Genomic DNA, 13,587 nt, shown 5'->3' on the forward strand with positions numbered 1-13,587 from the left:
TGGAGAGGGACCTGGGCAGGCTGGAGAGCTGGGTGGAGAGGAACCTCCTGAAGTTCAACAAAGGCAAGTGCAGGGTCCTGCACCTCGGGAGGAAGAAGGCCAGGCAGCAGGACAGGCTGGGGGTTGACCTGCTGGCAAGCAGCTCTGCCGAGAAGGACCTGGGAGTGCTGGTGGGCAACAAGTGAAGCATGAGGCAGCAATGCGGCCTTGTGGCCAAGGAGGCCAATGGTCTCCTGGGGTGCATTAGGCAGAGTGTTGCCAGCAGGTGGAGGGAGGTGATGCTGCCCCTCTCCTCAGCCCTGGGGAGGAGGCCTCCCCTGGAGTCCTGGGTGCAGTTGTGGGCTCCCCAGGACAAGAGAGACATGGCACTCCTGGAGAGAGTCCAGTGGAGGGCTGCAAAGAGGATGAGGGGACTGGAGCATCTCTCCTCTGCAGAAAGGCTGCGAGAGCTGGGCCTGTTGAGCCTGGAGAAGAGAAGACTGAGAGGCGATCTCATCAATGTGTGCAAGTATCTGAAGGGTGGGGGGGGGGGGTTCCAAGAGGATGAGGCCGGTCTCTTCTCCGTGGTGCCCAGTGACAGGACAAGAGGCAACGGGCACAAACTGAAGCACAGGCAGGTCCACCTGAACCTGAGGAAAAACTTCTCGACTGTGAGGGTGAGTGAGCACTGGCACAGGTTGCCCAGAGAGGTGGTGGAGTCTCCTTCGCTGGAGACATTCAAAACCCGACTGGATGCGATCCTGGGCAATACGCTCTAGAGGAGCCTGCTGGAGCAGGGGGGTTGGACTAGATGATCTCCAGAGGTCCCTGCCAACCTCAACCATGCTGTGACTCTGTGGAGCCGGGCGCGGGCCCCCCCGAGCTCAACGCGGGACTACACAAGCCCGCGGAGACCCGTGCGGGGCCGTAGGAGCCCCTCGGGCTGGACGAGGGGCTGGACAAGCTCCGCGCGAGCCCGCACGAGCCTGGGCAGGACTGTATGAGCTGGGGGAGAGCGGCCTGGGACCGGGCGAGCCCGTCGGGGGCGACCCGGGCCGGGAGGAGCTCGGCGGGGCCTCGACGTGGGTCACACGAGCCACCGCCGCTTCCTGCCTGCCCTGCCCGCAGCCCCTGCCCTGCCCGCGCACGGCGCCTGCCCTCCCCGCTGCCCTCTGCCGCCGGCGACAGCCGACCGGGCGGCGACGGGCGGGAGGACACTGAGGGGGGACAGCGAGGGGGACACTGAGGGGGGACAGCGGGGACCGCGTCCCTGGCGCCGGCAGACCCCGCCCCGCCGCCCGCCCGCCCGCCCGCTCGGCGGCGCCCACGGCCGCCGGACGCCATCTCCGGCCTCTCTCCGCTCCCTCCCGCCCTCCGCCCGGGCCGCCGCGGGGATTGGCCGGCCGGGCCAGCTGCCTCTCGGCCATTGGAGGGCGCCTGCGCGCCGCCCGCCGCTGATTGGCGCCCCGCTCCCGCCTCTGGCCGGGGGAGGGGGGAGCGAGCGGCCGGCGGCGAAGATGGCGGCGGGGTGGCTGGCTGTGTGGTGGCGCCTGGCGGCGGCGGCCGGGTCCCGTCGCGTCGCGTCGCGTCGCGTCGCGTCCTGTCTGGTGCGGTGGCGCGGCGCTGCTGGAGAGCGGCAGGCTGCGGGACGCGCGGCGGGTCGTGGCGCAGCCGGGCTCGGGGGCGGCGGGGGGGCCGGGCCGGGCGCGGGGAGGCGGTCGGGGCGGCCGGTCGCTCTCGCCTGGGCAACGCGCAACGGTTGTGGCAGCGCCGTTGGCAGCGCGGCGGGACCGAGCGGGACGTGCGCGATGGTGCCGGCCGCGAGCTGCTGGCAGCACCGGCGGGCGGCGCGGAGGAGCGAGCGCCGGCAGCGGAGCGCTGGGTGTCTGCGGGCGCTGTTTGCCGGCCCGTGCAGCGAGTGCCCGGCGGGCTGCGGGCGGCGCCGGAGGAGGGAGCGTTGGCAGCCGGCGGCCGGGCTGTCCGGAGCGCCGGGGAGGGGGCAGCGCTCGGGCAAGGGCTTCCCTGGCGGCCCCGAGGCGGCCGGGTGGCGCTTCCCGCCCCGCCGGGGGCTCGTCTGCTGCCGGGGGCGGCAGGTTTCCAGCGCGGCTGCCGCCCTCCCTCGGGCTTTCTTCGGGGGCGGGTGTTGGCAGGCTGGTTCCCAGCCCTGTGGGAGCCGCTGGAGCCTGGTGGTGGCGCGGCGTGTGGTGGCGCTGGCGCGGGGTCCTTCCTTGTCTGTCTGTCTGCCCGTGCAGAGCTTTCAACCTTTGCTGTAGAAAGTGGAATCAGAGCGTATCATTTGGCCAGGGGGAAAAACCATCTCCTTGCCTGTGAAGCGTATAAGTAGAAGATGTGTTTTACTGGCGAGGCTGTTTTGGGGTTTCAGCTGCCTGGGGAGCTGAGAAGCGTAGTGGGAGCTGTGTCCTGTCTCTGCAAGATCTCTGTCTGCTTCCTTTGTGGCTGCTGAGAGCTGACGTGCTCACTGAGAGCTCGGTTGTGTTTCTCAGTTGTGTTTCTCGGTTGTGTTTTCTGTTGCCTGGGTCAGCTCAACGTGGCCGCTTTGTCTGTCTGCGGGGGCAACTGGGGCGTGCAGCTCCCGCTGCCGGAGGGCTGTGGGGTGTTTCAGTTCCCAGTAGGTCATGACCGACTGGGTTACGCTCCCCGGGGCTCCTCTCCGCAGGTAAGGCCGGTGGGAATGTCTCGTGCCAGGGGAAGGGGCTCTCTGGGACAGCTCTGGCTGGGCTGCAGTGTCCTGGAGCGTACGAGGGGCTGGAGGACTTTGGACTTGCTTCTCTTTGGCTTTGCTTTTTGGAGTTGTTTAGCAAGCTCCCGGCCTGGGCTTCCCAACAACCTGTGCTTGTGGCTGCCCCTTTTTGGGGAGCTGTTGGGCAGTTGCTGCGAAAGGCAGCCCGGAGAGTCTTGGTGTTGCGGAGAGTTGAATTGTGCAACTGTTTCTTGCAGAGTAGAGAACGTGGCGCTGGAAAACGAGGTGGGACATGTCTGCAAGCTTTTAGCTAAGGAGGAAAGCAGTGATTTGGGGCAGAACCTCAAGAGCTCCCTTGCCTTTTCAGGGAAGCCACGGGCACTAATACAGGAGAGGGAGTGTGAGTTGTGTGCAAGAGCTGCTGTTGCTGTGCTGTGGTGCAGTGCCAGACTCGAGAGAGGGTCTCTCCTTTTCTAGGTGTCTGGGCATCCCCTGCAGCCCACGCAGTAGGAACGTTGTGTCCCCTCGGCATTTCTGTACTGTGCCGGCGCCTTCTCCCTGACGGCAGGCCTCTTGGTGTTCAGCGTTGTCGCCTTGCACACGAAGGAGGAGGAGAAATGGGCCTGAGCTGCGTGGCCTGAGCTGCGTATGGGAGGAAGAGGCGTTTTGCCCATCACTGGCACCGCGCAGAGAGCAGCGGCGCTCGGGCTCCTTCCGAGACCTTTGAGGCCTGGTAGGTGCCAGACAAGCTATGGCTCTGGTTTTGATTTATTTTATTATTAGTAGTAGTATTGTTTTTTAATATTTGGGGCCACTAGTTGTGTGCGTTTCTGCTCTGTTTTCAGCAGGAGCCGTGCTCTGTGGATGCGCTGAAGGCCAGAAGGCAGAGCCGCAGTGCACAGAGCCGCAGTGCGCAGAGCCCCAGCGCCCGCTCCCTGGGGGGGACGCGGGGTCGGGCCCGAGTGTTGAGAGAGGGGAAAGTGCCTGGTCCTGCTCTTTCTTAAGAGCTCTGTTTTGTTTTCCTAGGTGCTGGTTGCTGGCAAGAGCTGCTCTTTCGTCTCTTGCCCACCCCTCCCGCAGCTCTTTGGGGCCCCAGCTTCAGACTCCAGCTGCACTGAGGAAGTGACCTGCTTTCCCAGAGACCCCCCTCACCCCCCGAAGGAGCAAGAATCCGGCTTTGGCCTTCACGCACCCCTCCAGGAGCTGCCGCAGCAGGAAGGCGGCCTGCGCCTGCCAGCTCGTCCCGCTCCCCAGGAAGCGCCAAGTGGGACTCGGGCACGGTGGCACCGCGCGAAGGTGTTTGGGCTCTGGGCAATAAAACTTGGCGCGAGCCCCAGCTGAGGCGAGGTGCCACGTGCTGTGTTCTGTGCGCGGTCTCTGTTCACGCCTGCTCGCAGCTTGCCGAAGGCTGCGTTCTCCCTGCTCGGGGAAGAGCTCCTGGCTGCAGCGCTGGAGCGGAGAGGGGGCAGCCGGCAGCCGGGGCCATCTCGCTGCAGTAGGTGAGAGCTCCTGTCCCAAGGGGCTGTTTCTCCTCGCCCCCAGGTTGGCCCTTCCTTTGAGCAGGGGCCCTGGCAGCCCAGCTCCAGCCCGGGAGGCAGCGGGGAAGGCCGGGGCGACGAGGGAGCAGCGAGCACTCCTCGGCCTCAGGGCTTTGTGTGGGGGCAGCCGCTGGGCAGGGCTTTTTTGTGCCCCCACCAAAGCCCTGAGGCTGGGGAGTGGGGGGGTCTGGGCTGAGGCCTGCCCCTGCTGCCCTTAAAGGCAAGGTGGAGAGGCTTTAAGGCTCTTAAAGTCTCTGGGGGCTCTTCAGGGAACTGAAGGAGCCCCCAGGGACTTGAAGAGCCTTAAAGCCTCTCCACCTTGCCTTTAAGGGCAGTGGGGGGCGTGGGGGCCAGGCCTGGCCCCCATTGGGCCACACCCCCCCCGGGAGCCAATGGGGGCCCTGGAGGCCCCTGGGCTCCCTAGCCTAAGAGACTTGTGTGGGGGCAAAAAAGCCTTGCTGAATTTCTGTCCCCACACAAGTCTCTTAGGCTAGGGAGCCCAGGGGCCTCCAGGGCCCCCATTGGGCCAGGCCGGCCCCTGCCCCCCGGGGGAGCCAATCGGGTCCAGGCCTGCCCCCGACGCCCACCACTGCCCTTAAAGGCAGGGCTGGGAGACTTTCAGAGTCTTCAAGTCTCTGGGGGCTCTCCAAGTTACTGGAAGAACCACCTCAGGGACTCAGCCCAACTGGGAGACCTGAAGAAGAAAGGTCTCCCAGGTGGGCGGACTCCCTGAGGTTGGTCTTCCAGGTACTTGGAGCTCCTTAATGTCTTCCTCAGTGCCTCCTGGTTCCCTTCAGAGCCCCCAGAGACTTTAAGACTCTGACAGCCCCTAGGGACTTGTAAGGAACGCAGCTGACCTGGGAGCCCTGCAGAAGAGAGGTCTCCCAGGTGGGCTGAGTCCCTGAGGTTGGTCTTCCAGTTACACTGAGGGACTCGGGAAGAAATTAAGGACCTCCAAGCTACTTGAAGAGCACCCTGAGGCTTGAAGACTCTGACAGTCTCCTAAGCCTGCCTTTAAGGGCAGGGGTGGGTGTCGGGGGCCGGCCTCGACCCGCCCGGCTCCCCCGGGGGGCAGGGGCAGGCCTGGCCCCACTGGAGCCGCTCCCGCTCCAGGGAGCTGCTCGGGGCAAAAAAGCGCCGCGGCCTCGCTGTGCCTGGGGCGCCCTCGCTGCTCGGCCACGTGCCCCCAGCCGAGTTGACGCCCAAACCTTGGCTGTCACGAGGAACGCCCACGTCCAGCCGCGGAAAGGTCGGGGCCCCGGGGACCTAGATGGCCCCGCAGCGGCCGTGGCTGCTTTCTCCACCGCCTGGGGGCCCGGCCGGGCCGGCAACGCTGCTCTCCCTGGAGAGGAGGCTGCTCTCCCCCTTGGGCTCCGGGATCGGGTCCCTGGGGGCTGGGGGCCGGGCCCGGCCGTCTCGCTGACTCCGCTGGCGCTGCCGCAGGGCCGGGCGGGCTGCAAGGGAAAGACAAGAGCCCTTGGTGGCCCGTCCTCTGCCCGGCTGCTGACGGCTGAGCTGCTGGGCGCTGCCCGGCCGGAGAGGGCTCCGCGGGCACAGGACCGCGGCTCCCTCCTCTTCCTCCTCCTGGTGCTGGGCAGGGCAAGGGGATCGCTGCCAAACTCCTCTGCCTCCTGCCTGCCTGCAGGTGCTGCACGAGCCCCTCCCCGCCTGGCTGGGGTGAAGCCAGCGGGGTGCAGTGTTGGGGGGGGGGCTCTGGGGTGCCCCACAAGACAATCCAAGCATCGAGGGCGCTCCGAAAGGCAACCCGAGGAGCCTGGGGCGCACGGAGAAGCGAGCGGCGGGCCGAGGAACCAAACGGAGGGCTCCGAGGTGCTCTGGAAGGGGAAAAAACACAAACAAACAAACAAACAAACCACCCCCAAGGCTCTGGGGAGCCAAAAAGCAAACCCCAGGGCTCCAGCACATCCCCACAGGCGAGCAGAAACATCTCAGACGCTTCAAAAGGCAAACCGAAGCCTAGAGGGCTCTCAAAGAGCTACAGCGGGGCTCCAGGAAAAGCACCCGAGGTGGCTAGAGCACCCTGCAGAGCACCCCAAGTGCTCTGGGGTGCCCCAAAAGGCACCCCCAGGGGTGTAGGGTGCTCCAAAAGCCAAGCTGAGGTTCCAGAGGCCCCCTGAAAGGCAACCTGAGGGGTCAGGGGCACCCTGAAAGGTACCCCAATCACTCTGGGGTGCAGGAAAGGCACTCCAAAGGGGGCCCAGGGGACCCCAAAATACACACCAACAGGCCCAGGACATACCTAAAAGGACAAGAAATGGGTCTGCGGTGCCCCAAAAGCCACATCCCGAGCTCTGGGGCGCACCAAAAGGCACAGCAAGGGGACCAGCAGGCACTGAAAAGCACACCAAGGGGTCTAGGGGCCCCCAAAAAGCACACCAAGGGGCCCCGGGCACCCCGGACGGCACACCGAGGGGCTGAGGCACTCCGAAAGAAACACCGGGGGAGTCCGCGTGGCCCGAGCAGCACAGCGAGAGGCCAGGAAAGCCCTGAAAGACGCGGCAAACACTCTGCGGGGCACCAAAAGTGACACCGCGGGCTCCAGGGCAGCCCCAAACGCGCAACGGGGGCACCGGGGAGCACCCACAGCCCCACTCGGGGCTCAGGCTGCACCGAAACGCCCACCGAGGAGCCCGGGGCAGCAGGAGAAAACTGCTGAGGGCGCCAGGCCTCTCCGAAAGGCCCAACATGGGGCCAGGGGCACCCCAAAAGCCACAACAACCCGCCTGGGACCTACCAACAAGCACACGACATGGCTCTGCGGTGCCCCAAAAGCCACACCAAGGGGCCCAGCGCACACCAAAAGGCACCCTCAGCACCTCTAAGCACCCCAAGAGGCCCACCAGACGGCTCCACGGCACCCCCACACGCACCCCGAGGGCCCTGGGCGCACCAAAAGGCACGGGCAGGCACCCGCGACGCACCAACACGCCCACCGAGCCCCCTGGGCCACCAGGAGAGCCACAACCAGGGGCCGCAGAGGCACCACAAGGCACAGCCAGGCCTCTGCGAGCAACCACACGCACCTCACAAGCCCTGGCCAGCACCAAAAGACACCCCCGAGGGCCCAGGACACCCCCAAAGGGGCCACGAGGCCTCCGACGAGCGCCCCAACCCCCTTCCAAGGGCCACCGGCAACCCTAACGGCACCACAAACGCCTCCAGGCAGCCACCGACCCCACACCAAGGCACCCAGCGGACACCACAAAGCACACCCAGGGCTCCGGCTGCCCTCCCAGAGCACACCCATACGGCCGGGCCACCCCCAAAGGCCCCCAAGACGCCAGCGCAGCACCCAGAGGCACACCGAATGCCCTGGGGAGCACCAGCGGGCACCACGAGGGCTCTGGGGCGTCCCCAGAGGGGCAGCGATGGGTCTGGGCAGCACCACGGGGCACCTGAAGAGCCCTGCGGCGGGCACAAACGCACACCGAGGGGTCACGGACAACGCAAAAGCACAACATGGGGTCTGGGCACCCCCAAAGCCACCCCGAGGGGTCGCAGGTGCCCCAAAAGGCACCAAATGACTCAGAGGCACCACAACAGACAGACCAAGGGGGCTGGGATGGGGCCAAAAACCACCCCCAGGAGTGTGCGGCACCCCAGAGGGCACACGGAGGGCCTCGGCCACCTCCAAAAGAGCCCCAATGAGACCGCAGAGCCCCTCCAAGCTCGCCCAAGCCTGCAGAGCCTGCCACAAGGCCGTCCGAGCACGCAGAGCCTGATACGAAGCTGTCCAGGCCGCACCCAAAGGCACGCGGAGGCTCCACGGCCGCACTCGAAGGCGCGCGGAGGATCCCCAACTCACCAGAACGACACTCTGACGCTCCCCGATCTTGTAGAACGACACTCGGAGGCTCCCTGGCCGCACCCAAAGGCAGTCGGAGGCTCCTCAGCCTCCTACAACGACACTCCGAGGCTGCCCGGTCTCCTATGACGATCCTCGGAAGCTGCCCGGTCTCCTACGACGACACGCGGATGCTCCCCTGACTCGAAGGCGACACTCGGATGCTGTCCAGTCTCCTAGAACGACACGCACAGGCTCCCCGGCTGCACCGAAAGGGACGAGGAGGCTCCCTGGCCGCACCCAAAGGCACACGGAGGATACCCGGCTTCCTAGAACAAAACTAGATGCTCCCCGGCTGCTCCAAAAAGCACACAGAGGATCCTCCGCTTCCTAGAACAACGCTCCGAGGCTCCCCGGTCTCTAGAACGAAGTTCAGAGGCTGCACGGCCGCACCCAAAGGCACGCGGAGCCGGACCGGTCGACTGAAATGACACTCGGAGGCTGCCTGGCTTCCAAGAATGACGCTCCGAGGCTGCCCGGTCTCCTAGAACAACACTCGCAGGTTGCCCAGCTGCACCCAAACGCACGTGCACGTTTCCTGGCTTCCTAGAACGACACGCGGAGGCTCCCTGGCTGCACCCAAAGGCACACGGAGGCTCCCCAATCTCCTAGAAAGACACTCACAGGCTTCCTGGTCTCTTAGAACAAAATTCAGAGGCTGTTTGGCCGCACCCAAAGGCACACGGAGGCTCCCTGGTCTCCTAGAACGACACTCGGAGGCTCCTCAGCTTCCTAGAACGACATTTAGAGGCTCCTCGGCCTCTTAGGATGACACTCGCAGGCTCCCTGGCCGCACTGAAAGGCAGGCAGAGGCTCCCCAGCCGCCAAAAGGAACGCGGAGGCTGCCCAGCCTCCTAGAACGACACGCGGAGGCTGCCTGGCCTCCTACAATGACACTCGGAGGCTCCCCGCTCTGCTTGAACCCCATTCAGATGCTGTCCGGCCCTACCAAAAGACACGCAGTGGCTAACCGGCTTCCTAAAACGACACTCAGACGCTGCTCAGTCTCCTACAACCACACGCGGAGGCTGCCCGCTCCACTAGACCGACACGCCGAGGCTGCTCGGCCTCCTACAACGACACTCCGAGGCTGCTTGGACGTACCCAAAGGCACATGGAGGTTGTCCGCTCTCCTACAACGACGCTCAAAGGCTGCCCGGACGTACCGAAACATATGCGGAGCCTCCCCGGCCACACCTAAAGACACGCACAGGATCTCTGGCCGCACCCAAAGGCACGGGGAGGCTCCCCGGCCTCCTCGAACGACACGCGGAGACTACCCGGCCTCCTCGAACGACACTCCGAGACTGCCCGGCCGTACCCAAAGGTAGGAGGAGGCTCCCCGGCCGCACAGAAAGGCACGCGGAGGCTCCCCGGCCTCCCCGAACGATACTCGGAGGCTGCCCGCTCTCCTGGAATCACACTGGCAGGCTGCCTGGCCGGACCGAAAGACAAGTGGAGGCTCCCTAGTCTCCTGCAACCACACTCAGAGGCTGCCCGGCCGCACCCAAAGGCACACGGAGGCCGCCCAGCTGCACCCAAAGGCACGTGAAGCTTTCCCGGCCTCCTACAACCACACTGCGAGGCTGCCCGCTCTCCTACAACCACACTCCGAGGCTGCCCGCTCTCCTAGAAAGACACGTGGAGGCTTCCCAGCCTGCTAGAACGACACTCCGAGGCTGCCCGGCCGCACCCAAAGGCATGCGGAGGCTGCCCGGACGCTCACAAAGGCACGTGGAGGCTGCCTGGCCGAACCAAAAGGTATGCGGAGGCTCTCCGGCCTCCTACAACGACACTCCGAGGCTGCCCCGAGGCGCCAAAAGGCAAACGGAGGTTCCCTAGTCTACGACACGCGCAGGCTGCCCATTCTCGGATCGCTGGAGTAGTTCTGGCCCTGGTGGAGTGGTTTCAGCACCAACGGAGTGCTTTTCGGCTTTCTGGAGTGGTTTCAGCCCCGACGCTGTGGTTTCAGCCCTGACGGAGTGGTATTAGGCTTTGTGGAGTGATTTTGGCTCCGACGGAGTGGTTTTAGGCTCGGCGGAGTGGTTTCAGCCCCGACGGAGTGGTTTTAGGCTCGGCGCAGTGGTTTCAGCCCTGACGGAGTTGTTTTAGGCTTGGCGGAGTGGTTTCAGCCCTGACGGAGTTGTTTTAGGCTTGGCGGAGTGGTTTCAACCCCGACAGAGTGCTTTTCGGCTTCACGCAGGGGTTTCAGCCCCGACGGAGTGGTTTCAGCCCTGGTGGAGTGGTTTTGGACCCGACGGAGTTGTTTTAGGCTCGGCGGAGTGGTTTTAGGCCTGACGCAGTGGTTTAACTCGGAAGAGTGATTTCAGCCCCGACAGAGTGGTTTTAGGCTCGGCAGAGTGGTTTCAGCCCCGATGCAGTGGTTCTAGGCTTCGGCGGAGTGGTTTCAGCCCTGACGCACTACTTTTCGCTTCGCCGGAGTGGTTTCAGCCCCGATGCAGTGGTTTTAGGCTTGGCGGAGTGCTTTTCCGCCTGACACAGTGGTTTACAGCCTGACGGAGCAGTTTCTGCCCCAGCACAGTGGTTTTAGGCTTGATGGAGTGGTTTTAAGGTCAGACGAGTGGTTTTGGCCCTGCCGGAGTGGTTTCAGCCCCAAAGCAGTGGTTTCAGGCTTGGCGCAGTGGTTTCAGCACTGGCGGAGTGGTTTTGGCCCTGACGGAGTTGTTTTGGGCCTGACGCAGTGGTTTCAGCCCCGATGCAGTGGTTTTACGCTCGGCGGACTGGTTTCAGCCCCGATGCAGTGCTTTTAGGCTTGGCGGAGTGGTTTTAAGGTCAGATGAGTGGTTTTGGCCCTGGCAGAGTGGTGTCAACCCCGACGCAGTGGTTTTTGGCTCTGGAGGAGTGGTTTCAGCCCCAAAGCAGTGGTTTCAGGCTTGGCGCAGTGGTTTCAGCACTGGTGGAGTGGTTTTGGCCCTGACGGAGTTGTTTTGGGCCTGACGCAGTGGTTTCAGCCCCGATGCAGTGGTTTTACGCTCGGCGGACTGGTTTCAGCCCCAATGCAGTGCTTTTAGGCTTGGCGGAGTGGTTTTAAGGTCAGATGAGTGGTTTTGGCCCTGGCAGAGTGGTGTCAAACCCGACGCAGTGGTTTTTGGCTCTGGAGGAGTGGTTTCAGCCCCAAAGCAGTGGTTTCAGGCTTGGCGCAGTGGTTTCAGCACTGGTGGAGTGGTTTTGGCCCTGACGGAGTCGTTTTGGGCCTGACGCACTAGTTTCAGCCCCGATGGAGTGGTTTTAGGCTTGATGGAGTGGTTTCAGCCCCGACGCAGTGCTTTTAGGCTCGGCGGAGTGGTTTTAAGGTCAGACGAGTGGTTTTGGCCCTGGTGGAGTGGTTTCAACCCTGACACAGTGCTTTTTGGCTTCACGGAGGGGTTTCAGCCCCGACACAGTGTTTTTCGGCTTCACAGAGGGGTTTCAGCCCCGACAGAGTGCTTTTCGGCTTTACGGAGGGGTTTCAGCCCCGACGGAGCGGTTTCAGCACTGGTGGAGTGGTTTTGGCCCCGACGGAGTTGTTTTAGGCTCGGCGGAGTGGTTTTAGGCCTGACGCAGTGGTTTCAGGCTCGGCGGAGTCGTTTCAGCCCCGACGCAGTGCTTTTAGGCTTGGCGCAGTGGTTTTAGCCCTGGTGGAACGCTTTCAGCCCCGACGCAGTGGTTTTGGCCCCGGTGGAGTGCTTTTCGGCCTGACGCAGTGGTGTACAGCCTGACGGAGCAGTTTCCGCCCCAGCACAGTGGTTTCAGCCCCGACGGAGGGGTTTTAGGCTCGGCGGAGTGGTTCCAGCCCTGACGGAATGGTTTTCATGTCAGCGGAGGGGTTTTGGCCCTGGCGGAGTGGTTTTCCACCTGACGCACTGCTTTTAGGCTTGGCGGAGTGGTTTCAGCCCTGACGCAGTGGTTTCAGGCTCGGCGCAGTAGTTTTAATGTCGGCACAGTGGTTTTAGCCCTGGTGGAACGCTTTCAGCCCCGATTGAGTGGTTTTGGCCCTGGCGGAGTGGTTTTCCACCTGACGCACTGCTTTTAGGCTCGGCGGAGTGGTTTTCCACCTGACGCAGTGGTTTCAGGCTCGGCGCAGTAGTTTTAATGTCGGCACAGTGGTTTTAGCCCTGGTGGAACGCTTTCAGCCCCGATTGAGTGGTTTTGGCCCTGGCGGAGTGGTTTCAGCCCTGATGCACTGCTTTTAGGCTTGATGGAGTGGTTTTAAGGTCAGACGAGTGGTTTTGGCCCTGGCGGAGTGGTTTAAACCCTGACGCAGTGGTTTTCGGCTTGGCGGAGGGGTTTCAACCCCGACACAGTGCTTTTCGGCTTCACGGAGGGGTTTCAACCCCGACACAGTGCTTTTCGGCTTCACGGAGGGGTTTCAGCCCCGACACAGTGCTTTTCGGCTTCACGCAGGGGTTTCAGCCCCGACACAGTGCTTTTCGGCTTCACGGAGGGGTTTCAGCCCCGACACAGTGCTTTTCGGCTTCACGCAGGGGTTTCAGCCCCGACGCAGTGCTTTTCGGCTTCACGCAGGGGTTTCAGCCCCGACACAGTGCTTTTCGGCTTCACGGAGGGGTTTCAGCCCCGACACAGTGCTTTTCGGCTTCACGGAGGGGTTTCAGCCCCGACACAGTGCTTTTCGGCTTCACGGAGGGGTTTCAGCCCCGACACAGTGCTTTTCGGCTTCACGGAGGGGTTTTCAGCCCCGACACAGTGCTTTTCGGCTTCACGCAGGGGTTTCAGCCCCGACGGAGCGGTTTCAGCACTGGTGGAGTGGTTTTGGCCCCGACGGAGTTGTTTTAGGTTCGGCGGAGTGGTTTTAGGCCTGACGCAGTGGTTTTGGCCCTGGCGGTGTGGTTTCAGCCCCGACGCAGTGGTTTTGGCCCTGGCGGAGTGGTTTTAGGCTCGGCGGAGTGGTTTCAGCAACCACGGAGTGGCTTCTGCCCTGACGCAGTGGTTTCAGGCTCGGCCGAGTGGTTTTCAGCCTGACGGAGCAGTTTCTGCCCCGACGCAGTGCTTTTAGGCTTGATGGAGTGGTTTTAAGGTCAGCCGAGTGGTTTTGGCCCTGGCGGAGTGGTTTCAGCCCCGACGCACTGGTTTCAGGCTTGGCGCAGTGGTTTCAGCACTGGTGGAGTGGTTTTGGCCCCGACGGAGTTGTTTTGGGCCTGACGCACTAGTTTCAGCCCCGACGCAGTGCTTTTCGGCTTGATGGAGTGGTTTCAGCCCCGACGCAGTCGTTTTAGCCCTGGCAGAGTGGTTTCAGCCCCAATGCAGTGCTTTTAGGCTCAGTGGAGTGGTTCTAGGCTCGGTGGAGTGGTTTTCCACCTGACGCAATGCTTTTAGGCTTCACGGAGGGGTTTCAGCCATGACACACTGCTTTTAGGCTCGGCGGAGTGGTTTCAGCCCCGACGCAGTGGTTTTCGCCTCAGTGGAGTGCTTTTAGGCTTGGCAGAGTGGTTTCAGCCCTGACGCACTGCTTTTAGGCTCGGCGGTGTGGTTTTCCACCTGACGCA

General features: G+C 63.5%; 1 long non-coding RNA gene across 1 annotated transcript in view; it reads left to right on the forward strand.

Moving 5' to 3' along the window:
• The first annotated feature begins 1,473 nt into the window (after positions 1-1,473).
• LOC138067416 (uncharacterized) overlaps positions 1,474-13,587 on the forward strand; it is a 62,674-nt gene continuing 50,560 nt past the window's right edge. Inside the window, exon 1 of the long non-coding RNA XR_011141276.1 lies at positions 1,474-1,586. This is a non-coding gene — a long non-coding RNA (uncharacterized lncRNA). The remainder of the gene's footprint in view (positions 1,587-13,587) is intronic.

This window comes from Struthio camelus, chromosome 5 (genome assembly GCF_040807025.1).
Source record: "Struthio camelus isolate bStrCam1 chromosome 5, bStrCam1.hap1, whole genome shotgun sequence".
Classification (NCBI taxonomy): domain Eukaryota; kingdom Metazoa; phylum Chordata; class Aves; order Struthioniformes; family Struthionidae; genus Struthio; species Struthio camelus.